Here is a 27,427-nt window from a genome sequence, read left to right on the forward strand (position 1 = left end):
CTTCAAGCACAAAGGAAATGAAATCAAGACGGCATGCTGACAAATGTGATGCTGAATGTGGGATAATAATTGATTGGTCATTGATTCAGAAAACCAGCCAATCCATATTGATTGTTGGTTTCAGTAATTGGTTATTGATTACTTGGCTACCAGACGTTGTAATCTGAGTTAACTCTCTGACTAGATACCTAGTTGTTATCCTAGTGCTTCCTGACTGGTAATTAGTGCCTGGAAAGGCTCCAGGCTGCCATACCTTAACACAGGCTTACCATTATCATAGCGCCGAGATCAGACGATGGGGAAGTGGCTCCAATTACGCTACAGTTATCGTAGTTCCCATACCTTAACCATGTTAACACAGACCAATGATAATCTTAGCGCTGAAATCAGACTATGGTATGGAGCATGGGCTCAATTGCTCCAGGCTACAACGATCGTAGCACCCGCACCTTAATATAGACTTACGATAACCATAGTGCTGAGATCACATTGTGGAACAGGACTAGTGCTCTAGGCTACAACGATCGTAGCACCCATGCCTCAACGCAGACTTACGATAACAGTAGTGCTGAGATCACATTGTGGAACAGGACTAGTGCTCTAGGCTACAACGATCGTAGCACCCATACCTTAACACGGACTTACGATAACCGTAGTGCTGAGATCACATTGTGGAACAGGACTAGTGCTCTAGGCTACAACGATCGTAGCACCCACACCTTAATATAGACTTACGATAACCATAGTGCTGAGATCACATTGTGGAACAGGACTAGTGCTCTAGGCTACAACGATCTTTGCACCCATACCATAACACAGACTTACGATAACTGTAGTGCTGATATCACATTGTGGAACAGGACTAGTGCTCTAGGCTACAACGATCGTAGCACCCGCACCTTAACACAGACTTATGATAACCGTAGTGCTGATATCACATTGTGGAACAGGACTAGTGCTCTCGGCGACAACGATCGTAGCACCCGCACCTTAATATAGACTTACGATAACCGTAATGCTGAGATCACATTGTGGAACAGGACTAGTGCTCTAGGCTACAACGATCTTTGCACCCATACCATAACACAGACTTACGATAACTGTAGTGCTGAGATCACATTGTGGAACAGGACTAGTGCTCTAGGCTACAACGATCGTAGCACCCGCACCTTAACACAGACTTATGATAACCGTAGTGCTGATATCACATTGTGGAACAAGACTAGTGCTCTAGGCTACAACGATCGTAGCACCCACACCTTAACACAGACTTACGATAACCGTAGTGCTGAGATTTCGATTTGCAAGTGGGAAAAGGGCCATAATGCAAAGATTTGTGCCACAATGTAGGTATTGCATAGTGAGGTTTTGTATCGATACTAAATTATATGACCCATGAAGATCCTGGCTTGAATAGTTCTTCAGCAACCCATGCCTGCCGTAAAAGGCGACTATGTTTGTCTTATGAGGCGACTAATGGGATTGGGTGGTCAGGCTCACTGACTTGGCTGATGCATGTGTCGCCCAGTAGCGTGGATCGATGCCCAGACGTCATATAGTTTGAATATTGCTGAGTGCAGTGTTAAACAACAAACAAACAAACAAACAAACAAACAAACAAACAAACCTGCTGTGGGTCTCCAGAGTTGGGTACAAAATTTCCGATTGAGAATTGTTTTACCGTAGCTCTTGTAAAAACTATTGAGACACGTATAAAACGATCAGATCATGCACACACTGAAGCTTAATCTTTCCTCAAACAGGATATATATATATACTATGTATCAATGTATAGAGTTAAAGAACACCCGATTCTTTGTTATTATGGCTTGACCGATTAACTATTGTAATATTCAGGCCAAGGGCTCTACAATTGTGTATATTGATGCTCATGATGTCAACCACTGGACTGTCTTGATTATTTACAGCCCGGTATCAAATAATTGGAATATTGTCGAGTGCAGCAATAAAAAACAAACAGCTTATTGAGGTCATTATTCGCTGAATATTAACACATATCTTTATCATCCAAAACTGGCTCCCACAGGAGATATCGCTTGGGTGAGATCAAGCGATATCTACATTATAGATCTATATCACTGCAATGAAATTGCACCACCTTCACATCGGTTACCATGACGTCACAATCAAATGACATCACTAATGGCTCTGCTACTGAAGCTGTGAGCAGTACTTTTTACACTTAAGACACTGCTTATTACAGTCTACAAACTGAAAAAGGTGGGAGAATGATGTTGGATGATAAATAAAATCTCACCCTCGTGTCTTTTGATATCAAATGTATGAACACTCATCGATATATTTGATATCAAACGACACGAGGGTGAGATTCTCTATTAACAACACAGTCAGGGGAACTGTCCTTCTCAAAACAGAAAGAACAAGGGCAAAAGTGAGCATGGCTCACTAATACCCCCGACCCGCTTCTTTTGTAACAGACCACCTCTGTGGTCTAGTGGTAGAGCATCTGCTCGGAGAACTGAAGGTCGGGGTTCAATCCCTGACTGTGTCATACCAAAAGCCGTTAAGAGATGGTACTTGTTGTTACCCTGCCTGGCGGTGGACTCGGAGGCAGTATACTGTGTCTGAGTGGAGTGGGGTATGTTATACAGTGGCATGGTGTCTCAGTGCTAGCTGTACAAACGGCATTTGTCCAGACTAGTACAAACATCCATCACTCTTATTACTTAGGACCTGTGAAGATCCGGGGTAGAATAGTTCTTCAGCAACCCATGCTTGCTGTAAAAGGTGACTATGCTTGTCGTAAGAGGCGACTAACAGGATCAGGTGGTCTGGCTCACTGACTTGGGTGATGCATGTCATCGTATCCCAATTGCGTAGATCGATGCTCATGATATTAATCACTGGATTGTCTGGTCCAGACTCGATTATTTGCAGACCGCCGTCATATAGCTGGAATATTGCTGAGTGCAGCATTAAACAACAGACAAACAAAAATAATCTTATCACTTAGAACAGGATTTCTCTCGCTCAGGAGAGAATTTGTAAAAGATTTAAATTCAATGACATGACATTAAGCGAGAAAGCCATCAATATATTTACTCAAAGCAAATGTCATATATGACCTTTAAGCTGGAGAAGATTTTTTCATTTGTATGTGAGAGGCAATCAAAACTTGAGTTGAATACTCAGGTGATGTCGTCACTTGATTCAGTCCCAAAAGAACAGTGTAAATTGACTGGACGTCTGTTTTAGACTCAAACGAAGCTAGAGTGATTTTGACACAAAAGTCATAAGGAAATTTTCATGAGCCTCGACCATCTTGATAGGACATTCTACCATATCGTTACCAAAACTGAAAAATATCTTCAGGGCATTTTGAATGACAATCAGTCAATGTTCTCAAAAAGAACCAATCTAAAACCTGAGCTACGGTACATATATCCCTATCTAATAATATTATATTCATAACAGGGGACACAGGTGGCGCAGTCGTCTAAGGCGCCGCGATTTGCTGTGCAGAGTTGCGTCCCTTGGAAACGCCAGAAACCTATGATTGTGGGTTGAATCCCGGTTCGCCCCGATTATATTTCTAGGTTTGTCAACACCATACCCATGCTCGTGGGTTTCACCTAAATGGTAAACGTCTAAGACCTGCATCACTTGGGGCTTTCCTCCCACATTAAGCTGACACGCCGTGATATGACTAAAATACTGTTAATACTGGCGTTAAACCCAACTCACTCACTCACTCACATATTCATAATAGGATGGGACCAGTGAAGATCCAGGTTCAGCAAACTATGCTTGTCGTAAGAGGCGACTAAGAGGAACAGGTGGTCAGGCTCGCTGACTTGATTATTTGTAGAATATTCTGTTTTTTGTTTGGGGTAACCTTGTTTTCAAAACCAGTGTTCATTTTGCATGTTTTGTGGCAGGTCGGTAAGGCCACAATAAATTCTACCCAATCTTTGATAGGGATATTCTGAGTGGGGGACCTGAACGTGTGTGATTGGTTGCTAGGAGATGGCGTCATACAAATGTTAATCCCATATTGCCATGCAACTAGAGCATGTTCGGCCTTGTTAAAATTTAATAAAGTAAGTACACAAGTCAAGATCCGGTTTAGAAAAGGCCGTAAAAAGAGACTATGCTTGTAGTAAGAGGTGGTCAGGCTTGCTGACTTGATTATTTACGGACCACTATCATACAGCTGGAATATTACTGAGTGCGATGTTAAAAAACAAACAAACAAGCATGATGGAGAAATTATAATAAAAGATGGTGGTAATACGGTTACTATAGCCAGATAGCTGTTAACATTATATTTATTGTCATGAATACAAAATTGTGGAACATAAAACTTTATAATTATTTTGTTAAATGCTGCCTTAGTCATGTTCACATTCCATATTTTCTCCACCAGCAAAATCCTACCTTAATTTATACCTGTGATCCAAATCACATTTCAAATCAGTGTTTGACGCTGACAAAGAATTGCACATGGTCCAAAGGATTAGCATATTGAAAAATCTACAGGTCCTGTTGGATCTGTCCTAGACACAAGTTTTAAATGGTATTACATTATTCTAATTATACAAGCTCCATGAGACCCATAAAGATCCGGGGTAGAATAGGTGTCCAGCAACCCATGCTTGCTGTAAAAGGCGACTATGCTTATCGTAAGAGGCAACTAAGGGGATAAGGTGGTCAGGCTGGCTGACTTAGTTGATGTATGTCATCAAATCCCAATTACGTGGATCAATGCTCATGATGTCAAATACTGGATTGTCTGGACCCGACTCGATTATTTACAGACCGCTGTCATGAAGCTGGAATATTGCTGAGTGCGGCGTTAAACAACATACAAAAAAGCAAACAAGCTCCATGTTAACCAAATTACAGTAATAAAAGACAAGTTAATGCTCCATGTTAACTTTCGAGGTTTACTTGTTTGCAACAGGTCAACTTTTCCCAAATAGTGTATGTATGTAACAGATCCAGGGCCAGAAGTCAACACCAGCCTGTTAGCCCGGGGCTAGTACAATTTCCTGTGGGCTATAAATTTCCAATTATTCCCAATGTTTTTAACATTCCAAGGTCATTTTAGCTTTACGCGGGTAAGTAAAACTTTTGATTTTAGTTCTAACCCTGACATCAATTTGTCATAAAAACAAAAAACACTGGACCACCTTTTAATTTGTTGTGGTTAAGAAAATATTCTGGATTTGATCAGCGGACCAGTGTCAGTGTGGAACACTGGTCCTTAAACTTTGCCACTCAAAAGATGAGGGAATCAGACGCCACTTCCTCATAATAAATAGGTTAAGATTCTGGTAATAACCCGATTCCCATAGCAACAGTTTCACAAACAAGCCATTTTGATATATTTTTAGGTACAAATTGGTCCTGTTTTCTGGTAGATGGCACTGACTTCTCCACGATGTAAATGTGTTCCAAACTTGACAAGAAAATTTGACCATTTTGAGATCTTAATAACCTGTAATTTGGGTAAGATAACACAGGTTACCATGGTAACTGTATTAAAACTGCTAAATAAACTTGCATATACACCAATGATGATGGTCATAGTGTGAGTGAGTGAGTTGTGTTTAGCATCACGTTAAACTGTATTTAAGTTACTGTATTCGACGTAATAAGCGACCAGGGCGCTCTCAAAATTAGAATATTAAAAAAAAAGTTGAGTTGAAAGATAAATTTCGTGGTTTATGCTGACAGCCTGAAATGTTTATGTACGACAGATATATTTTTCCAGAATTTAATTGCCCATAATTAAGTGTGCATATAACGAGTGCGTATTATACACGAATAAATAAGTCTTGTGTACATTAATCAATCGGAAGGGGTGCTAATTGGGATTGTTCACTAGCCAAAATATTAGCAAATATCATCGTGGGCGCTTATTAGAGCGGGCCGCTTATTACGTCGAATATGGTATATCACAACACATAAGCTTAATGTGGTAAGAAACTCTAAAGTGATGAATTTTGCAAGAATAAACCAACTCAAGTTACTAAGACATCGTTCAACTTTATGGGTAACAACTTCCGGTTTATTGTATTCAGCAACGTTTTGATCTAGATTCTAACACCGTCATCATGATGATGGATGAGTATGGTTTTACGCTGCTTTTAGCAATATTCCAGCAATATCAAGGCGGGGGACACCAGAAATGGGCTTCACACATTGTACCCATGTCGGGAGTCGAACCCGGGTCTTCGGCGTGACTAGCGAACACTTTAACCACTAGGCTACACTACCGCCCCTAACACCGTCATCAAGCTAGAGTGACCACAACCAAGTGATGAGAGCAGAGATCAAGATAAGCTGCATATTTGCATAAATTGTGCATTAAATAAACTAAAACACACAGACAAATCACATCCTAGCGTATCAAATATGCAACAAAAACTATAAATCTGCTATTGAAATAGAATCAATGTGTATATTACAACAATTAGATAAAACGATTGCGTATAAGACAACTGTTAGATGAATTTATTTACCTACAGTTACATTCGGAAAAGCTTCTGCAACAAACATACTGATAGATCTATGTCAATTGAAAAGCACATCGTGCCTAGTCAATGTACATGTTGTATTTTAATTAGTCCGAATTGGTAATTAAAACAATAACGCCTTTCTCACAATGCTATGTTTTAAAAACAAAAAATTGCTTTCCGGAGAAGGAACGCAAGCAGACGCAGACTGGTATACTATTATTCATATAGTTATAATGATTTACAGAAGTTGTTACAAAATAGGTTTTAAGTTAAATACCGAAATATCAAGAAACAGGTGGGTAAAAACAATTTGAATACCCTCTAAACATGCTAAAACATGTGGATACCCAATCAAAATAAAACCCCTGGGTAAAATACCCAAATAGCCAACAGGTTATCTATCATGTCTATAGCTCTGAATGAGAGGTACCGTATTCGACGTAATAAGCGCCCCGCTCTAATAAGCGCCCACGGCGATATTTGCTGATATATTGGCTAGTAAACAATCCTAATTAGCACCCCTTCCGATTGATCAATGTACACAAGATTTTTTATTCGCGCATATGCACACTCGTGTGTTATAAGCATATTTTAATTATGGGCAATTAAATTCTGGAAAAATATATCTGTCGTACATAAACATTTCAGGCTGTCACCATAAACCACGAAATTTATCTTTCAACTCTCTTTTTTTCCACCAAAATAATATTCTAATAAGAGCCCCCTATTTCTAATTTTGAGAGCGCCCTGGGCGCTTATTACGTCGAATACGGTATATACCTATACATGATATGTTGAGATAAGCAACAGATTAACATTAACAACAACTGGTCATCAATGGTAATAGCACTCAGATAATAGCAGCGTTAGAAATTGGCACTAGTCCTATAGTCCAAGCCAAACGGCCCAATGGTAAAGGTATCATAAGGACTAGTAGAAATTGGCCCTTTTTAAGGGTTTTGCTATATGTTATCATTATTATATAAGGACTAGTGGACAAAAGCTGTTGTTTCTAACCCTGAATAGTATGTACAACAACACTGCTATCCCTTAATGATGGCACTGAGTCGAAATACCAGTTATGAGAATGTATTCAACATGTTATGAAACATGAGGCAGTCTAGCTCACATGAATACGCAGGTATATGACACACACGAAAAACACCACTCAATTATTCAGGTAATTCTTTTCTCAACACAGCATGCTCAGTGTTTCCCTCCCTAACAATAACGTTTGTTTGTTTGTTTGTTTGTTTGTTTGTTTGTTTGTTGTTTAACGCCGCACCACACAACGTTTCACAAAGTAAAAAAAATGTCCGCCTGGGTTAGTCTAAAAAATGTTAGGTTGTGAAAAAAACCGCCCAAACACGAATTTGTCAAACTAAAACCCCCAAAATATATTGTCCCTTTGGACCAATGAGAAATCAGACCTAGATCATCTATGTGTCATTTACAGGACAACTGGTGGATTTTCTCACTGTACAGACGACCACCACACAGCCTACAGACACATTCCTGTGGAATTACTACAGCCTATTATATGGCAGTGGAGTAGAATGTCCAGCACTGAAGAGCTATCATAAAGCGATTATGTCGGTGGGAAGGAGAGGGACACAGTGTTGTACAAACCCTGGTCAGGCATTAATGGCACCCGAGGGACATTATCGTCCATTTGAACTGACCCTTCATCATAATGGATAATTTCGTACGGTTACAGATTGTGCCTATATTGACAGTGTGGAGATTATTGTAGAGGTCTTTTCGTAGTCTGTTGCCTGTGTAATACAACCTGTTATCATTAGGGCTGGGACAAGTCCAAATTTACTACCAGGGTACCCACACCCCTATTACCCAACCCTACCCGGGTACCCACTGTAGGTCTCAAGAGATACGTCAAATGTCCGACTGGGAATAGTCTGACCGTAGCCCTGGCAAAACGTATTTAGATACACAAATAAAAACGATCTGGTCATGCATAAGCTGAAGTTGACTGAAGTTTTATCTTTAATCAAACATAATAAGTCAGAAGGAATGCAAACATTAGTCACTTATAGTGTAACCATAGAGTTCTAGATAATTTTTGTCATTAAACCACATATCACGTGATTAACTACGGGTCCGGGTAGTCCTGTGGGTACCCGGGTCCTACTCAGTACCCACCCGAACCGAGTACCCGAGTTACCCGTCCCAGCCCTAGTTATCATCTTCCCGAGGCAAGGGAGTTAACTGACTATAAAAGTCCAGTTGCCGAACCAGGCTGGAATTTCATGGTTCGATCGTAGCACCACAGTGGTTATTACGAGTCATGTTCCTTCCATGATCCACCTATTGACCAATTCCATCTCTCATATCACTTGCATTTGCTTCAAACAAAATGTCGGTGCCCAGTCAAGACGATCTGATCAATAATCAAGATCTATATTGTAATAAAATAGATCTTACTTCCTAAAGTGCATCAAATCACGTGAGCACCTTGATTAAAAACATGAAAAGATTTGCAAAATATCTGTCGACCCCCAGTTGACGGTACACATGCTTTGCAAATCCAACAGTCGACCAAATTCTACACATTGAAATCCATGTTGTTTACATACCCGATGTCTAGTTTGTTATGTGATTTTGATTGGACTATGAATAGACTCGTTAGTCCAGCCAAAATGTAACTCTGGAATAACAGCCTAGTTCGGCAAGGGTGGAAACTGGACCTTAAGAGTCAGTTAACTCCCTTGCCTCGGGAAGATGTCTATTATCGGCAATGGTAGACATTAAGAGTTGAATCAACTTGAATTTAACTTGCCCAAATTTATTACGGACTAGTTATTTGGGTTTCCAAAGAACCAAGAACTTTGGTTACGCCTTTTACGGCAAACATGGGTTGCTGAAGATCTTTTCTACCCCGGATCTTCACGGGTCCCATCTGTCTGGACTCACAATCGCGCAATCAGCATCAACTCACTCATACACAGTCTGCCCGACATCCTACAGGGCACTTGAGATGTTTACATGTGTCATGTGGAAACAATGTGTGCCAACAAGATTACTTCTGATCCATCTTCAAATTTGGAGAGACCCGTGAAGATTCCGGGGTAGAATAGGTCTTCAGCAACCCATACTTGCCATGCTTGCCGTTAAAGGTGACTATGCTTGTCGTAAAAGGCAACTAACGGGATCGGGTGGTCAGGCTCGCTGACTTGGTTTGATGCATGTCATCGATCCCAATTGCGTGGATCGATGCTCATGATGTCTGGATTGTCTGGTCCAGATGCGATTATTTTACAGACCGCCGTCATATAGCTGGAATATTGCTGAGTGCGGCGTTAAACAACAAACAAACAAACAAACAAACAAACAAACAAACAAATATAGTGTGTGACTATGATCAATACTTGTATCAAGAAGTAAAAAATCGCATTCCATCGATGCGTCGGCATATGCTCCCACAACTAGTATTTGCATGTTCATTTAATGTGTTTGTCAAGATAACCTTTGCAAATAGAGATATATCGATTGTCATATTCTTAATATTTTATGTCATTATGTACATAAATAGTCTCTAGTAGTTCCACATGTAACAACTTGTGTACACATATTTCTGTTTTAATGTATATGCAGGGTTAGAAACTAACAGTTTTCGTCCACTAGTCCTTATAATGATAACCCTTAAATAGGGCAAATTTCTACTAGTCCTTATGATACCTTTACCATTGGGCAGTTTGGCAAGGACTATAGGACTAGTGCCAGTTTCTAATGCTGTATATGCATAATGGTGAGTTGTCCGATCTACTGATCACTTCACACACGATTTCTCCAAAATTAATGGAAACAATATTAAATGAAATTATGAATAAAATAAATGAAATATATCACAAACAAAAGTCCAGATATACAACGAACACGTTTGTATAACCAGATAGTACAATAATGGATTAATTGCGTACTTCAGTTCGGATTTGTTGACGGGTATTTCCAGTGTTGAGATAGGGAAAAATATTGTATCAGTGTAAAAATGGTAATTGGATATTATAGTTTGTGCAACAACAACAGTACTTACGCGTTCATATTTAATATACCAATTACAGGTCAATCACCTCATTACGTTTATATTCAACACGATTTCTTAACTCTGTCACCTGAATGTGCTTTTTATGCTGTCTGGATCATGTTACAGTAATTACATCCCACAATGCACTTCTAAACAGTCTGCGCATGCCCAGTAAGACGGACATGACGTCACAGTGTTTACCTTTATTAACCCTGCAGCCCCGCACGAGGCTACTTTCTTCATTGTCGCAAGTCACTCAACTGCATTATGTAATACATTTCATGTTGTTTGTGGCACAAACCTGAGTATATAAAAAATGTAAGCAAATTTTGGGATGCATGCGTTGCCACGCTATAACCAAGTTAGCACAATATTGAAAGGTGCAATAGCGAGGGAACACTGTACACTGCTGTATATAAGGTGGACTTAAAAAAATGAACAAAAACAGCTGTCTCTGTAATCTATGTTTTCACCTCTACGTCTGCATGTCCTGCTTGACTGTGTTAATTTTTCCATCACAAGAGATAAATATTTCAAATCATCATCGCTTAAGGATCTTTTTACCAATATTAGTCCTCATTTAATTATTGCATTTTTAAAAGAAATTGAACTGATAAATAAATTTTGATGTACATAATTGTTTCTTAATTTGATAGTGTCTAATTGTGAACTGAGATTGTTATTGGCTGTGCCCTTGACGGGGGTTAAAGTACTGTAAAATTATTGTCCCCCTGAGAGGGCATAGTAAGTCCATATCATTCGAAGTCTGTTATTCCTATCATAGTTTTAATCGTAGAATATATGTTCTTTTAAATTTAGCTAAATTCCCTAATCGTCGCCAACAACTGAAGGGATGATGTAAATACTGCTGGGGTCCATGCAGGTAGCAAAGGTACTGTAAGTCCCCATGGTCCCCAGTATGGTGATCTACCGTCAGTTGCTGGCGATCTATAGCCCATTTTATAATGTATTGTCCTGTCTAGTGATGTATTTTTATGGTTCCCTGCTAGTTTTAAATAATAATCTGTGATAAGTCTAGTTATTTTACTGTCCCTTGTTGACAGGTTTTTATGGTTTACCTGTATTTATTATATATAACTTCTGAAAGTCACGATATGGCTGAAATATTGCCGATGTGACTTAAAATCTTAACTCACTCAACTCACTGCTGTCTGGACACAAGCGTACAATGAGCAGGAAATGTCAGGAAATGTCAGCATTTCGTCATGAATCTCTTTGTCCTCCCAGAGTGTATTCACTAAACTGAACGATGTTTACAATGCAGATGGCTTGACATTTCACCCTAAAGGTGCGACCTCCACTCTGCAAGTGTCTGTCTTCCCCACAATGCCATTACACCAAGAACATCCATGCTTACAATTACGACACGCCAAATGAGTTAAATGGGTGCTATTTGTCATGTTTTCTTTTAAGCTGTTATCAGAGGCATTTCTTTTACAAAGTAGGATGGTAAATTATGTTCGGAGCCTATTTACATGTTTAACACTAACCATGAAGCTTTCGAATGTTATTTGTCCTCATGTTTCAAAAAAAGAATGAGTGAGTTTGGTTTAACGCAGCTTTGAACATGTTGAACAGTATTCCAGTTATATCACGACGTGTAAGCTTCATGTGGGAGGAAAGCACTGGTCTCAGACGTTTACCACTTCGGTGAAATGCACGAGCACGAGTATTGTGCTGACAAGCCTTAAATCATAATCAGGGCGAACCAGGAGTCAAACCCACAATCACAGGTTTCTGGCGCGCCCAACGGACACAACTTTACCATGTTTACAGAATGAATTGCGGCACCTAACACGACCGTGCCCCACAAAATCAGGATGAAATTCAATGCATCCCTGTCAGAATCTTCATGTCGAACTGACAATGTCACCTGGCTAATGATAGCCATCTTTGTAAATTAAATCACAAAATCTTCAAAAGACTTTTCTACCCAAGGACACAACTCTAGAAGAGGACAGTGTGACAGCCTTGGCATTGAACATAAAGATCTCCACTTCTTTGACAACCTTAGGCACAGGTTTGGCCAATGTGCCACAGGTCTGAATATGCTTGTCGTAAGAGGCAACTTACTGGTCAGGCTCGCTGACTTGGTTGATGCATGTCATCGTATCCCAATTGTGTGGATTGATGCTTAGGATATCAAACACTTGATTGTCTGGTCCAGACTTGAATATTTACAGACCGCGGTCATAAAGCTGGAATATTGCTTAGTGCAGCGTTAAACAACAAACCAACAAACAAACAAACAAACACACTATAGCAGCAGAGCTCAAGGACACCAAGACCCTAAGAATTTCGTGCAGGAATATGACATTTGGCCATTTTAAAGATTTAATCAACGTTTGATATGACATTCTTCCATATCTCTACCAAATTTGAAAATATCTATTGGATATTATGGATTACAATCAGTAAATATTCTTAAAAATGAACCGATCTGAACCTCTGTGAACACGTTAATCTGACTATTTTCTCTGTAGATATTAGCATGCTAAGATTCTGTTATTTTTCAAAGTAACTACAGGACATTTTGGACAACAATCAGTCAATGTCCTATAATATGAACTACCGTATTCGACACAATAAGCGCCTCGCGCTAATAAGCGCCCACGGCCATAATTGCAAATATATTGGCTAGTGAACAACCCCAATTAGCACACCTTCCGATTGATCAATGTACACAAGACTTATTTATTCGCGTATAATACGCACTTGTGTGTTATATGCACCTTTAATTATGGGGAATTAAATTCTGGAAAAATATATCTGTTTCAGATAAACATTTCAGGCTGTCAGCATAAACCACGAAATTTATCTTTCATCTGTTTTTTTCACCAAAATAATATTCTAATAATAGCCCATTTCTAATTTTGAGAGCGCCCAGGTCGCTTAATATGTCGAATACGGTAATCTGAAACCCAATGAACAAACTCATTTTGAAAACAATACTATTTTGTCTGTAAATGGTAAACATGGTAAAAGAAAACTTAGAAATAATGCAAAGTATCTGTAAGAACACATACTTGAATCTCCGTGGTTGCTCGAGCTCCGTTCAAATCTCGACTTTCTACATCTGTCTGTGCCAAGTACATTTATGTCTACTGGCTCTCAGCATCATTTAATAAGAGTACATCTCAGTGCTACCATATGGACTGTGTGATTATCAAGTGAGCTGACCAGACCAGTTAGACTTTTACTAGACTCTGGCTTGGACTAGTGGCCAAAGTCACAGACAGCTACATACACAGAAAAAACATACCTGAAAATCAGTCTATCCAGTTGAACTTGTAGTGATCCGTTCTCAACTCCAAACCGTCACAATTGATTACTCAAAGTCTACAGTAAGCTAACCACGACATATCCAGCTGGTAAATATACAATCAAATGTAACCACCCACACACACTGGCTGTCAATTCATCAGAACTCTCCCCATCAATATTCACAATGTACTCCATACGCTTGTCCATCAAAACACTCCAGCCTTTGAAAGAGCTCTGACATATTACGTAACAGGTTCACATTAAATGGCAATAAGCCTGTAGGTTATAGGTCGATGGCCCTGACCGCTTGATAAACCAGCAGCTCCACCATTGAGGGACAGCTCACAGCTGGCGACAGGTGGAATAGCCAGAGAGCCAGGAAACTCTCCTGTCTTCCCGCTGGTTTGTGGGTGTGAACTTTTAGATCAAGCAGTGAATCATTCTTAGTTGTTTAAATTTAGTCGCCTTGAGTGATATCATGAGGAGATTCTATTATTGAGTCTTGAAACACGCCAATACAAATATGTACTGGTTATAATAATATGTAAAAAAATAACAATATTTTACAGGGTTTAACATTGATGAAAAGTACTCATCTTCCTGACCAAGAATCGATTTCGCTATATCCAAACTGCACCAGTGCAGGTGAAACATTGCAAGTCAGAACTCCAGATAAGCTGCGTATCTGCGTAAAATACGCATCAGAAATCCAAGCGTATCACATACACAATGAACATTACAGATACGCTACAAAAATAAAACTTGAATATAAAAATATTGTGAAGTAATCCTGCGTATTCGATTAGTGAATCAGCAACTTAATTATTTTGAAATTAAAAATGGGCATTCCATCAACCTTGCCAAACTCCACGATGACAATTACATCATGATCATTTGCCATCACACTTTCTTGTGGAAGTAGCGTGGTATTTGTGAGTCCTATTAAGCTCTCTAACCCACACGACCCCAGTTTGCAGGGACTAGATGAATGGTGTTGTTAAATATTTAACTTAAATACCCACATGTGTAAAAACTAGTGGGTTACAGAAATTTGAATACCCAGATAGAATTACTGATACCCAATGATTTTAGAAATGCATGGGTAAAATACCCACAACACCAAAACCTTATCTGGAGCTCTGATAAAAGTAACCTGCACTTGCAGAGCTCCAGATAAGGTTTTGGTGTTGTGGGTATTTTACCCATGCATTTTTCTGGAGCTCTGCAAGTGCAGGTTACTTTTATCAGAGCTCCAGATAACTTTTTGAGCAATTGAATTTTTACTCTAGGGTTTCTATTTTAATTGGGTTATAACATTTTTCTTTCTGAGTAACCAATATTATTTCACTTATCCATTCATCACTCTATTGTGTTTTTCCCAAAATTAGTAAACATTTTAAGATTTAAAAAAATGAAATAATGTTTTACTTGTATATAACTGTTCTAAATATATAGGCTTGACTTTGAAATTATATTAGCTCACAACTGTGTTTCTGAAATTAGCTCCATTGTATGCATGATACAAAAGCTTTATTGGGTATTTACGCATGCTGTTTTTATAAATTTGAGTTTTTCCTTTAATGCACTCGTTTTTGTACGCAAGATCATGGAAAGTAATTGGGTTTTGAATATTTTGGGGGCGTATTTTACGCAAATACGCAGCTTATCTGTAGCTCTGTTTTATTGCCAGGTTGCTGGGTGCAGGCAACATTTCCCACCACAAGTGCATGGCAGCAGGTACATTTGATAAAAAAAAGTGGAAAACTGAATTCTTTTAGAACTGGTTGCAAATATTTTAGAATCAAAGAAACAAAAGTTAATGAAAATAGTGAAATACACAGGTCTGAATGCATTGAACTTGCAGAACTAATTCTTCACAATTACCACTAGAACAGTCACACATGCTAAACATGCTCAAGTTTATTTTCTCTTTGAATTTGTTTATTATGCAAAAAAACTGAAAATAGTCTTTCAATTTATGATAAACTGGTGCAGCCAATATTTAAGTGGTGCAACCTGAATTTACTTGGTTGCACCTGGTGCAGGTCAGGTAGAACAGTGAGTGCGTGAGTGAGTAAGTATGGTTTTACACTGTTTTTAGCAATATTCCAGCAATATCACGGCGGGGGACACCAGAAATGGGCTTCACACATTGTACCCATGTCGGGAATCGAACCTGGGTCTTCGGCGTGACAAGCAACGCTTTATCCACTAGGCTACCCGACCGCCCCTTAGGTAGAACAGAATGAAATTGTACCTTCCTGACAACTAATCACGACCTGTGACAAAAACTTCAGAGTTACCAATGAAATGATAGGATGGTTGGTAACCTGGGTTACTATAAACATAAGTATTCTTGTTTTGGGCATAAATGATTAACATGACGAAGAAATCGGTTTATCATGTTCATAATTGTTTCTGTGTACATATTTTTATGATGCCATTTCACTCTAAAATTGGTGAAGAAAATTACATAACATGATTAAATTATGTTGTTTGTTTGTCTGTTTTTAACGCCGCACTCAGCAAAAAATCGAGTCTGGACCAGACAATCCAGTGATTAATATCATGAGCATCGATCCACGCAATTGGAATCGATGACATGCATCAACAAGTCAGCCAGCCTGACCACCCACCTGTTAGTTGCCTTTTACGACAAGCATATCGCCTTTTACGGCAAGCATGGGTTGCTGAAGACCTATTCTACCCCGGAATCTTCACGGGACATGTAATATACAAAAGAAAAAAACAGACTGTCCTGTAAATTGTCAGTCTCATACAGCGTTGATACAGGGGTGCTGCGAACAAATATTGCTTACAGATTGGTCTAGAAGTTGGTCGGGGCGCTTATTTGAGCAGGGAGCTTCATACGATAGCTATGGAAGGCATATTATAGACATCCATGTTAATCTGCCATTGTTTAAGAGCAGGAAATGACAGCGACACACACATATAATATGTACATGCTATTTGTCAATTAATTTGAACAAGCTAGAATAGACACAGAGATTAACAATCTCAATTGACACTAGTCTTGACAACAAGGATAGTTTATTGCAGCATTTACTTGCCTTAGGCTTATGGGGCAGTATAGTAAATTATACACCAAGTTTTCAAGGGTGCTGTAGGCACTTGCTTCACCAGTGAAAGACTCTACCGGAACAGGCAGCATAGATGCATGAAAAAAGAGCCACTACCTCGGGCAAATCGGCAGGCCTGTCAGTATTATCCCAGTCCATAAATCACCTCACCATCAAGCTATATGACATTGACAGTCATTCCACACAATTGGGATACAATGACATGCATCAAACAAGTCAGCAAGCTTGACCACCCGATCCCGTTAGTCATCTAAAGACAAGTATGGGTTGCTGAAGACCTATCTTCTACCCAGATCTTCGCAGGTCCAATCCCGATGAAATGGAAGGGGCAAAGTTTCAAATTTATAACTGCTTAATTCATGTAATTCTCACACAGCTCATTGTGAAATGAAGTTCACTGTTTCTGAAGGTGCAGAGCTCCAGATACCCTTTTGAGCAATTGAGTTTTTACTCTAGGGTTTCTATTTTAATTGGGTTATTACGTTTTTCATTGGGTAACCAATAATTTTTCACTTATCCATTATTTCATCACTCTATTCGGTTTTTCCCAAAGTCAATGAACATTTAAAGATTTAAAAAAAAAATGAAATAATGTTTTAAATGTATATAACTGTTCTAAATTTATCCCGGTAGGCTTGACTTGACTTGACTCGTAATTGTGTTCCAGAAATTAGCTGGACACATGCTGAAAAAGCTTCATTGGGTATGTACGCATGCTGTTTTTATTCATTGGAGCTTTTCATTTAATGTTGTGTTTCTGTACACAAGTTAATTGAAAGTAATTGGGTTTTGAATATTTTTGGGGGTATTTTACGCAAATACAAATACGCAGCTTATCTGTACCTCTGGAGTCCCGTGGTAGACTTGAAAATAACAACAAAAAATACTACAATATATTTGGTGTGCATGGTGTGTGGCATCAAAAGAAAGGTTACACAAAATGGGTGGTGGGTGGTGAGGTGTCAGCAAAATAATACAGTCCTAAAATCCCCCCACCCCACCCTACCAAACCCCAAGCCCACCAAACCCCAAGCCCACCAAACCCCTTCCAACCAAACCCCTGCCCACCAAACCCCACCCCAGCCCAGCCCACTCCCAATAAACGACCAGTATGGAAAGTCAGCATGATCATATCAAACATTTGGACACAAAATCATTGACAACATGTTTATCTATATCCCTCCCGACAGCTACACAATATAAATTGTCCAACGTGGCTTTTGTTGCACTAACTTTAAGGTTAAATAAATACAGTTCTAATCTTCTATACACTATTACAACACAATGCTGAAATGAGAACGTGAACAAATTTACTCGGGACTTAAAACCCTGTATACTAGCTGTACATACATGGTATCCATGTTGGCATAGTGAGCTGGGCAATTTCCGCAATGGACTTGATACAGTATTCCCTCAATCAACACTCCACAATCACGTCTCCATGTTGGTACAGATAATAGCCTAGTGCTCCTAACAACAAATGTCACAATGGCTTCTCACTACAAGAATCCATGCGCACTTCACCATGTTCCCTCAATATCACACCTCTCAAACATATCTTTCAGTACATTGCTAATACAGTGGTCCATTATTGATAGGGATATTGTTATCTTTCCCTAATCTGTGTTTGATACTGCCAGTGGCAGTGGACTGGCAACTCTAAAAATTACCAGTCCCCCCTTAAATTTTGGTCAGCCCGAACTTTTAACAAATAAAAAATCCATAAAAATTACCTGGTTTCAATTCTTTCAACATCATGGTCAATGGAGTGTACGTTCATGGGTGACATGACGTCATCTCTGAAGTAACTTAGATCTTCATGTCATTCACACAAAGTTCAGTCACAGTTTTCGTTTTCCCTGAAATATTTCACTTTGGTTCGAGACTAAATCTCTCCAAGTGGATATTTAACCTTGAAGCAAAGAGTAATGTTATTTCCCTGCACTAAAAATAGACAACAGGAAACCTTGATCATAACAGACAAGCTGACCTTGTTAGAAAAATATACTTTACAGATTATCGCCAATGTTTTGTTTAACAACAAAGATTTATAAGGTACCTTATTTGCCAGTCCACAGGGACTGGCAGTCACATGAATTACGTCTCCAAGGCTAATTTGACTGGTAAAAAACTGGTAATTACAATGATTACCGGTAAATGGTAACACTGATCATGTCAAGTGTTTACCGTATTAGACGTAATAAGCGCCTTGCTCTAATAACCACCCACGGCGATATTTGCCAATATATTGGCTAGTGAACAATCCCAATTAGCACCCCTTCCGATTGATCAAGGTACACAAGACTTATCTATTCGTGTATAATACGCACTTGTGTGTTATATGCACCCTTAATTATGGACAATTAAATTCTGGAAAATATATCTGTCGTGTATAATACACACAGACTTTTCTTTTGTATAATTTCAGGCTCTCAGCATAAACCACGAAATTTACAATCTTTCAATCTTTCTATTTTTCTTACCAAAACCATATTCTAATAAGAAACCCCTATTTCTAATTTTGAGAGCCCACTGGGCGCTAATTACGTCAAATACGGTATATATTTAAACAGAATGACATCTTTGATGATCCCTATGTTAAGTTTGAGTGGTATATTATAGCACAGATTTCTTACAAATCCTAACATTGTTAAGTTAGATAAAATCAAATTTGCACAAACATATATTATTTATTATTTTATTCTTTATGTTACTTTACTCTTTACTTTCATTGCGTTACAGTTTAACATAAATAACCCACTCAGACACAGTATACTGACTCCGAGCTGCCCTATCCTTGTTCTAGCCCCTAATGCCAGAGCCAGGCAGGGTAACAACAAGAACCATCTTTTAACGTCCTTTGGTAAGACGTGGCTGGGGGACTGAACCACCAAGGCTCTATGTAGTAGTGGTGGGAGGATGCACTAGTGCATCGATGGATCGCTATTTTTTGCTTCCCGATAAAAGTACTGATCAGTCTCACACCAAGTAAAAATTTTGAATCTTATCTTAAATGTTTGCTTAATAACTGTTAAACCAAACCCAAATTAGTATATAAAATTAGTAGTGAAAACGTAAATATTTTTATCCATCGACACTGCCAACAGTAAATCGGCAGTGTGCATTGAAAAAAATGGCTTAAGGACCACAGATAAGAGTGAGTGAGTATGGTTTTACGCCGCATTTAGCAATATTCCAGCAATATCACGGCGGGGGACACCAGAAATGGGCTTTACACACTGTACCCATGTCGGGAATGGAACCCAGGTCTTCGGTGAGACGAGCAAACGCTTTAACCACTAGGCTACCCGACCGCCCACCACAGATGAGAGCACAAGCAAGTATCATGTCTATGACTCTACTCTTGCTTGACAATCATGTAAGGATCTATACTGAAATGTCACATCTTTATAGATTCAAAAATATCCAGATTTACGTGGTGGACAAGTCTTTCAAACGATCTACAGTTGTACTCGTAAATAATTCCTCCTAAAGTTGACAATGAACAGAAATACAGAAATATTAATGCAATTATTATTCATTTATATTTCAGTTGACAATGTTCATTATCCAATAATATACACATTTTTAAATATTCGCAGTTGAATAATTAAGTGTTCAAGAAATAGGACGTGAGGATACATCTGTGTAATCTAGTAACATTAATCGCATCACAAATAACGATAATCAAATAGTTTCAACTGATTAGGGACAAAAAATATCCCCACATGCCAAAGAATCGCATTGATTTTCGGCCAGGAGAGATTTTCTCTCATAAATAAAGATTTCCAGGATAATCCCTGCGAATAGCATGACGAGGGAAATTTATTTTCAGAGATGGAGCGGTGGTGAACAAACTAAACATATTCAATTATATCCGAAGGCAATTATATTCCTCTTCTTCACTGCTGTTTTCTGTAAAAAAACCCTGTAATTTACTCAGGAAAACATGGACTGTCATGTGAGTGAGTGAGTGAGATGGGTTATACGCCGCTTTGAACAGTATTCCAGTTATATTGCGGCGTGTCAGCTTAATGTGGGAGGAAAGCCCTAAGTGATGCAGGTCACAGACGTTTACCACTTTGGTGACACCCACGAGCACGGGTATGGTGCTGACAAACCTAGAAACATAATCGGGGAGAACTGGGATACGAACCCACAATCATAGGTTTCTGGCGTGCCCAAAGGACGCAATTCTGCACAGCGAATCGCGGCGCCTAAGACGACTGGGCCATCTGTGCCACCAACTGTCACATCAATTTTCAGGCTTTGTTGGGATGCTTATAACATATAGAAAATTTACTTACAGACTGATCTAAAAGTTGACCTAGGCGCTTATTGCAGCAGGGTAGTAAATACAGTGGATACGGTAATAACACAAAAATCTAACGAAAATGGTGCCAAGAGATACTTTCTGGCTGGTAGTTTGGGCCAAGACTGACAGTGATCCATCAAAGCATAATCAGGCAAGCTTACCATGCCAACAAGACTGGTACTTTATGGCTGCACTGATGGGAAAAAGCTGCAGCTAGATTTATCCCTAATTATTCCATATGAAATAGACCAAATAGACGCCATCATTGTCAGTTTAGCTGTACATACAGCCATAGATCTTTAGATTCCATTATGAAACTGATATCTTATTACAACATAACAAACAAGATGATCCCTACTTCTGATAAGCATTGGTAAAAATAAGTGTTGCCATGGAAATGCACTAGCTTTTCCTCAGGGATAATTTGGATTCAATAACAAAAGAAATTGATGTAGCAGACAGTCCTCAACATGACGAAGACAGGCATCAAAATGAAGATGGTCTCAATGAAACCCATTACTTTTCGGAAATTGGTTCAGTAACCATGATAACAGGAGAATACCAAAACGTCTGTTCCCGCGGGATCGGTATCAGCATCTATTTGACATCGTGAGAGCAATCGTGAATGTAGTTTTTTGTCAGCAATAGTGACCTATAAACAAATAAATGTGGGCCAGACAAGCCAGTGATTGATAGCATGAGCAATGATCCACACAATCAAAAAGGTTTAATTGTGAGTGAGTGAGTGAGTGAGTGAGTGAGTGAGTGAGTGAGTGCGCCGCTTTTAGCAAAATTCCAACTATATGACGGCAGGGGACACCAGAAATGGGCTTGACATATTTTACCCATGCGGGGAATCAAACCTAGGTCTTCGGCGTGACGAGCGAATGCTTTAACCACTAGGCTACCCCACCGCCCCTTCATTTGTAAGGCAAAATCTGTTTCAGTCTGTGTCAAAAACTTTCAGACTACTTACCCTTGGATCTTAGCATCATTTTCAGTAGAATTTAATGTTATAATTGTGAATGTTATTCAAATTGGCTTACCCATTTTCCTGAGACAAAGGAGTTAACTGACTGTAAAAGTCCAGTTTTCACCCTTGCCAAACTAAGCTGGAATATTGGAGATACATTTTGGCTGGACTAACAAGTCTATGAAAAGTCCACTTAACGAAATAGACATCCTGTTTGTAAACTGCCATTTGCGGTCATTTGCTGGATTAGCGAAGCACATGCACTACCAACTCGGCGTCAACAGATATTTTAAAAATCTGTTCATGTTTTTAATCAAGGTGCTCACTTAATCGGATGCACTTCACAATGTAAGACCCTTTAGAATACAAAATAGATTTGATTATTGATCAGATTGTCTTGACTGGGCCCAGCCATTTTGTTTTAAAGCAAATGCAAGTGATATGAGAGGTGGAATCTGATTGGTCAATAGGCGGGACATAGATGGGGCATAAGTCGTAATAGCCACCGGTGGTGCTACTATTGAGCCCAGAAATTCCAACCTAGTTCGACAAGGGGAAACCTGGACTTTTACAGTCAGTTAACTCCCTTGCGCCGGGAAGACAAGCTTAGACCGAACATAATTTTACTGGACTGAGGCTTCGGATTAGAGGCTAAAATTGCAGACTGGTGTTTTTCCATGCGGACTCTAAACTTTGTTTTTTTTGTATTTGTTGCACCATAGCTTTTATCACTCTTTAAAGTATGCTTTTTACTGAAATACTGCAAATAACTGGGTTTTTTAAAACTAAAACACAAATAACCTACCCTATTTTTAGATCATGGTTTGGAATAGTCTCAGGAATGAAGTTTTTGATAGGCAAGCCAGTGGTCGATAGTAGGACCAATAGAGGTGCGTGGTATTGTCGGGATACATTGTCGGCGTATGATTATTGGAAGGAAGTGACAACATGGTGTTGATGGCCTGTTGTATATACAAATTTGGTGAGGTGAAATGGGGCGTAACATCAAGATAACTGCACTTATATAGCAACGTGCATGCACGTGTGTTTATGTGTATGTGTGTGACTGTGTACGAGTCCGTACAAATGCCAAGTTTATTGTGCCAGCCCACTGAGATACGATGCCGCAGTTTAACATAAACAAAATATATTTAAATACTCCAATCAGACACAGTATACTGAGTCCGAGCCGACAAGTCATTGATTTAGTCCCTCAATGCCGAGCGCCAGGCAGGGTAACAACAAGTACAATATTTAACATCTTTTGGCATGACATGGCCAGGGATAGAACCCACGACCTTCTACTCTCTGGACGGACGCTCTACCACAAGAACACTGAGGCGGAATATACAAGTACCGTATTCGACGTAATAAGCGCCCAGGGCGCTCTCAAAATTAGAAATAGGGGGCTCTAATTAGAATATTATTTTGGTGGAAAAAACAGAGCTGAAAGATCGTAAATTTTGTTTATGCTGACAGCCTGAAATGTTGACATACGACAGATATATTTTTCCAGAAATTAATTGCTCATAATTAAGGGTGCATATAACACATAAGTGCGTATTATACACGAATACATAAGTCTTGTGTACATTGATCAATCAGAAGGGGTGCTGATTGGAATTGTTCAATAGCCAATATATTAGCAAATATCTCCGTGGGCGCTTATTAGATCGGGGCGCTTATTACGTCGAATACGGTATACTTTATCCAGGTAGATATATAGACAAGAAGCACTGTGTGTCAGGCCACCACATAATGATAGTAGTGATGGTGTTGGTGCCTCGGAGCTCTTAGCCTATCCCTACCTAGGCTAAGGGTAAGACCTCTTCTGATTTTCGTCTCTGGGACCAAGGCCAATAGTTATATTTCCAAGGTCACTGGACACAGATTAAGTCATAAATCGAAACAACAGTAATTAATCAGTGGCGTAGTAGGCGTCTCGTTCAGGATGGCTGACAGCCAACGTACAATACAACAGGGATTAGCAATTGGGATTGGCATCTTATAAGTAATGGCAATTAAGATTCATGATAAACATTTTACGGTTGTCCAACAATGGTTGTCTTGAATCAGTCGCTTTGACACTCATCCTAGCTCTGACAAGCACACAGACCTATTTTGACCTCTAATTCTCTGGAAGAACAAACTCGATGATTTAGGATTAATTATCATTAACATACCGTACTATATTATGACTATTATAGCTAACAACATGTCTAAGCAGAATTTCTGCAATGTCAAGATCACTAAACATTCTACAAGATCAAGTTTACCTATTTCCAGTAAGTATCTGTATGAAAAAAATAAAACCTGCATTTTATCAGTCTTCCCTATCTTCCGCGATTCTGTGGTCGCAGAATATTTTGCAAACTCAATGCAAAAATGTACCTATCTTGCTGAATTTTGCATTTATCTGCCACAGAACTTGTCAAATACACTGCAGAATTTTAACATGTTAGTCGAAAGCTGGTTTTGAAGGTGTAAACAGATATTTGTTTGGTTTTGAACTGAAGTTGATGATTGTGGTATTGCTTACGAGAAGTGCATGTCTATGTCTACTCTAGTGACCTGATTCATTTCCGTACTTGCTGTGTAACGCTGCATTAGTATTAGTCAAGCTATATGACGGCAGCCTGTAAATGATCGAGTCAAGGATGAATGACAGTGATAGACAATGTGAACAAAGATCCACGCTGTCAGGGTATGATGACATGTCATCAACCAATCACCGAGTCTGACCACCCGATGCTGTTAGTCGCCTTTAACGACAAGCACAGTCGCATTTTAGTAACCTCTTGAACTGTGTTTTTTTTGTTTGTCGTTTAAATCGCACTCAGCAATATTCCAGCTATATGACAGTGGTCTGTAAATAATTGAGTCTGGACCACACAATCCAGTGATTAACCTCATGAGCATCAATCAACACAATTTGGATACGGTGACATGCATCAACAAGTCAGCGAGCCGGACCACCTGATCCCTTAAGTCGCCTCTTACTTGTCAGCTGGTGGGTGAGAAAGTGTGGTTTAAAGCCTCTTTGAGCAGTATTCCAGTTATATCACAGCGTGTCAGCTTGATGTGGGAGGAAAGCCTGAAGTGATGCAGGTCTCAGAAACTTACCACTTTGCTGAAACCCACGAGCACGGGTTTACTTGTTTGTTTGTTGTTTAACGCCGCACTCAGCAATATTCCAGCTATATGACAGCGGTCTGTAAATAATGGAGTCTGGACCACAAAATACAGTGACAACATCATGAGCATCAATCAACACAATTTGGATACGGTGACATGCATCAACAAGTCAGCAAGCATGAGCACATTCTGTTAGCATACACTGAAGTTGACTGAAGTTTTATCTTTATGCAAATGTGTGCATTGTCAGAAAGAAATGTGAAGATTTGTCATTTATAGTGTAACAATGAGTTCTAGATATTTTTTGCCATAAAAAACAACATAATCTCGTGACTAACCACGGGTCTGGGTAGTCTAGTGGGTACTCTGGTCCTACTCAGTACCCAACCGACCTGAGTACCAAAGTTACCATGGTTACCTGTCCCAGCCCTATTCTAACTATGTGAGTTGGAATCATCTTTTTTTTTCAATAAGTTTCATGTGATTCAGTTTGTCTGGGTTTCCAGAATGACTAATACCCCGTTCACATGCACCTCTATACATATGTGTGCATAGTTGCATAGGTGTGTGTATACTTGTCATTAGAACGTGTTTACTCATTTGTGTATATTTATACCACGAGCAAAATTACATACGTCTGGAGCAGGAGCAAATGTAAATTTGCACTGTGTGTATATGTTGCAATGGGAACGTTAATGCCAACGTCATAGGACGATTGAATTAATATACTCACAGCCAAAAGAAACGTGAACCACAGAAACATACAGAGAAGTATGTACGTTAAGAAGAGATGTTTCTAATGTGTACCACTTAATGACAAAACTTCAATCAGTCAAATTTTACCACAAAGTGTCTCCATTTTTATCACGATATGCTGCACGTGTTTCCAAACTTTACAAGCTAATCCTGCACAAGACAAATGGTGCATCACAAATAATGGATCTAGGACATCACTTGTGATGCATTCATGAGCGTCTGTCTACACAGCATACCAGTATGTTCATTTGTGCGTTGAACCAATCTAAGATTTCTTGAATATGAGTAATGACATATGTCTAGTATTTGTGTTTCCGCTGTCCGGGTATGGCGGACGGTGTTTCCTTTTGGTTTCAAGGAGACCAAAAAAATTGTAAAGTAACTCTCTTCTCATTCAACTTCGATTGGAAAACAACCTGTTTTCTGTCAAAAGTTGTGAAAAAGATGACAAATATACAATAAATGTGCCTTACACAATTTACATACTTTATTTACACACCTAAGATGCTTTTCATGTGAACGCATAGTAAATTTACATATACACACATATATATATAGTTAACTTACACATGTGTAAAATTTGTTATCCTAACTCATTACGAAACGAATAGCAAACCTGTTCTCCCACTTGGAAAACGAAAAATAGTTGTTGGTGAAACAGAGTAAGTCTACCTTCGTGAAAGATCAAATTAATTGCAAACGTATTCTTAACTGCAACAGACAAATTGATTTTTTTTACGTGAAGGACCCTAAATGTATTCTGAAAACAACCTGTCACATAGTTCTGAGTGAAAAAAAAGTCTTGTCACTAGCAACTTAAATTATCAACTCACGGTTCAATGAACACGGAAAGTAGGTCAGTGTTATTTTTAGATAAAATCACGTGGAAATCACCAAGCATGAAAACAATCTTTCGAACGTCTCTGGGAAACGTCTCCTGGACATAAATAGTGTTTAGATACGTTTACCTATCTATACATATGAATTAGACTGACTGCATGAAATGTGCATGCGAATTTACCATATTGCATTCTTCTGCACAAAAGTACATGCCAACAATATTGACTCTTGAATACACTCACCGACAGCAGTTTGACAGGTGGTTAAACGCCGGTATGCATTTCAATGAGGAACTGACATGTAAATCGTGCTGAAAATAAATGATGAGTGAAATTTGTCCAAAGAATTCACTTACTACTTGTGCTGCTAGACTATTCCACCTGCTTAGAATATTCCAAGACGAAGTTCAGCCCTCAAACATAAACAAGTCTTCTCTGCTCAAACCGTACACTCACTTCCGGAAGAGACGAAGCA

The 27,427-nt window shown here is 39.1% G+C and overlaps 1 protein-coding gene across 1 annotated transcript in view; it reads right to left on the minus strand.

Annotated features, from left to right (window-relative positions):
* The window catches only part of LOC124115424 (ras-related protein Rab-27A-like), a 76,098-nt gene extending 48,671 nt beyond the window's left edge, over positions 1-27,427 (minus strand). Inside the window, exon 1 of the mRNA XM_048393891.1 lies at positions 27,309-27,427. The gene's annotated coding sequence lies outside the window, so the exon portion shown is untranslated. The remainder of the gene's footprint in view (positions 1-27,308) is intronic.

The sequence above is a fragment of the Haliotis rufescens genome, unplaced genomic scaffold (assembly GCF_023055435.1).
Source record: "Haliotis rufescens isolate VD_foot unplaced genomic scaffold, xgHalRufe1.0.p SCAF_120, whole genome shotgun sequence".
NCBI classification, from domain to species: domain Eukaryota; kingdom Metazoa; phylum Mollusca; class Gastropoda; order Lepetellida; family Haliotidae; genus Haliotis; species Haliotis rufescens.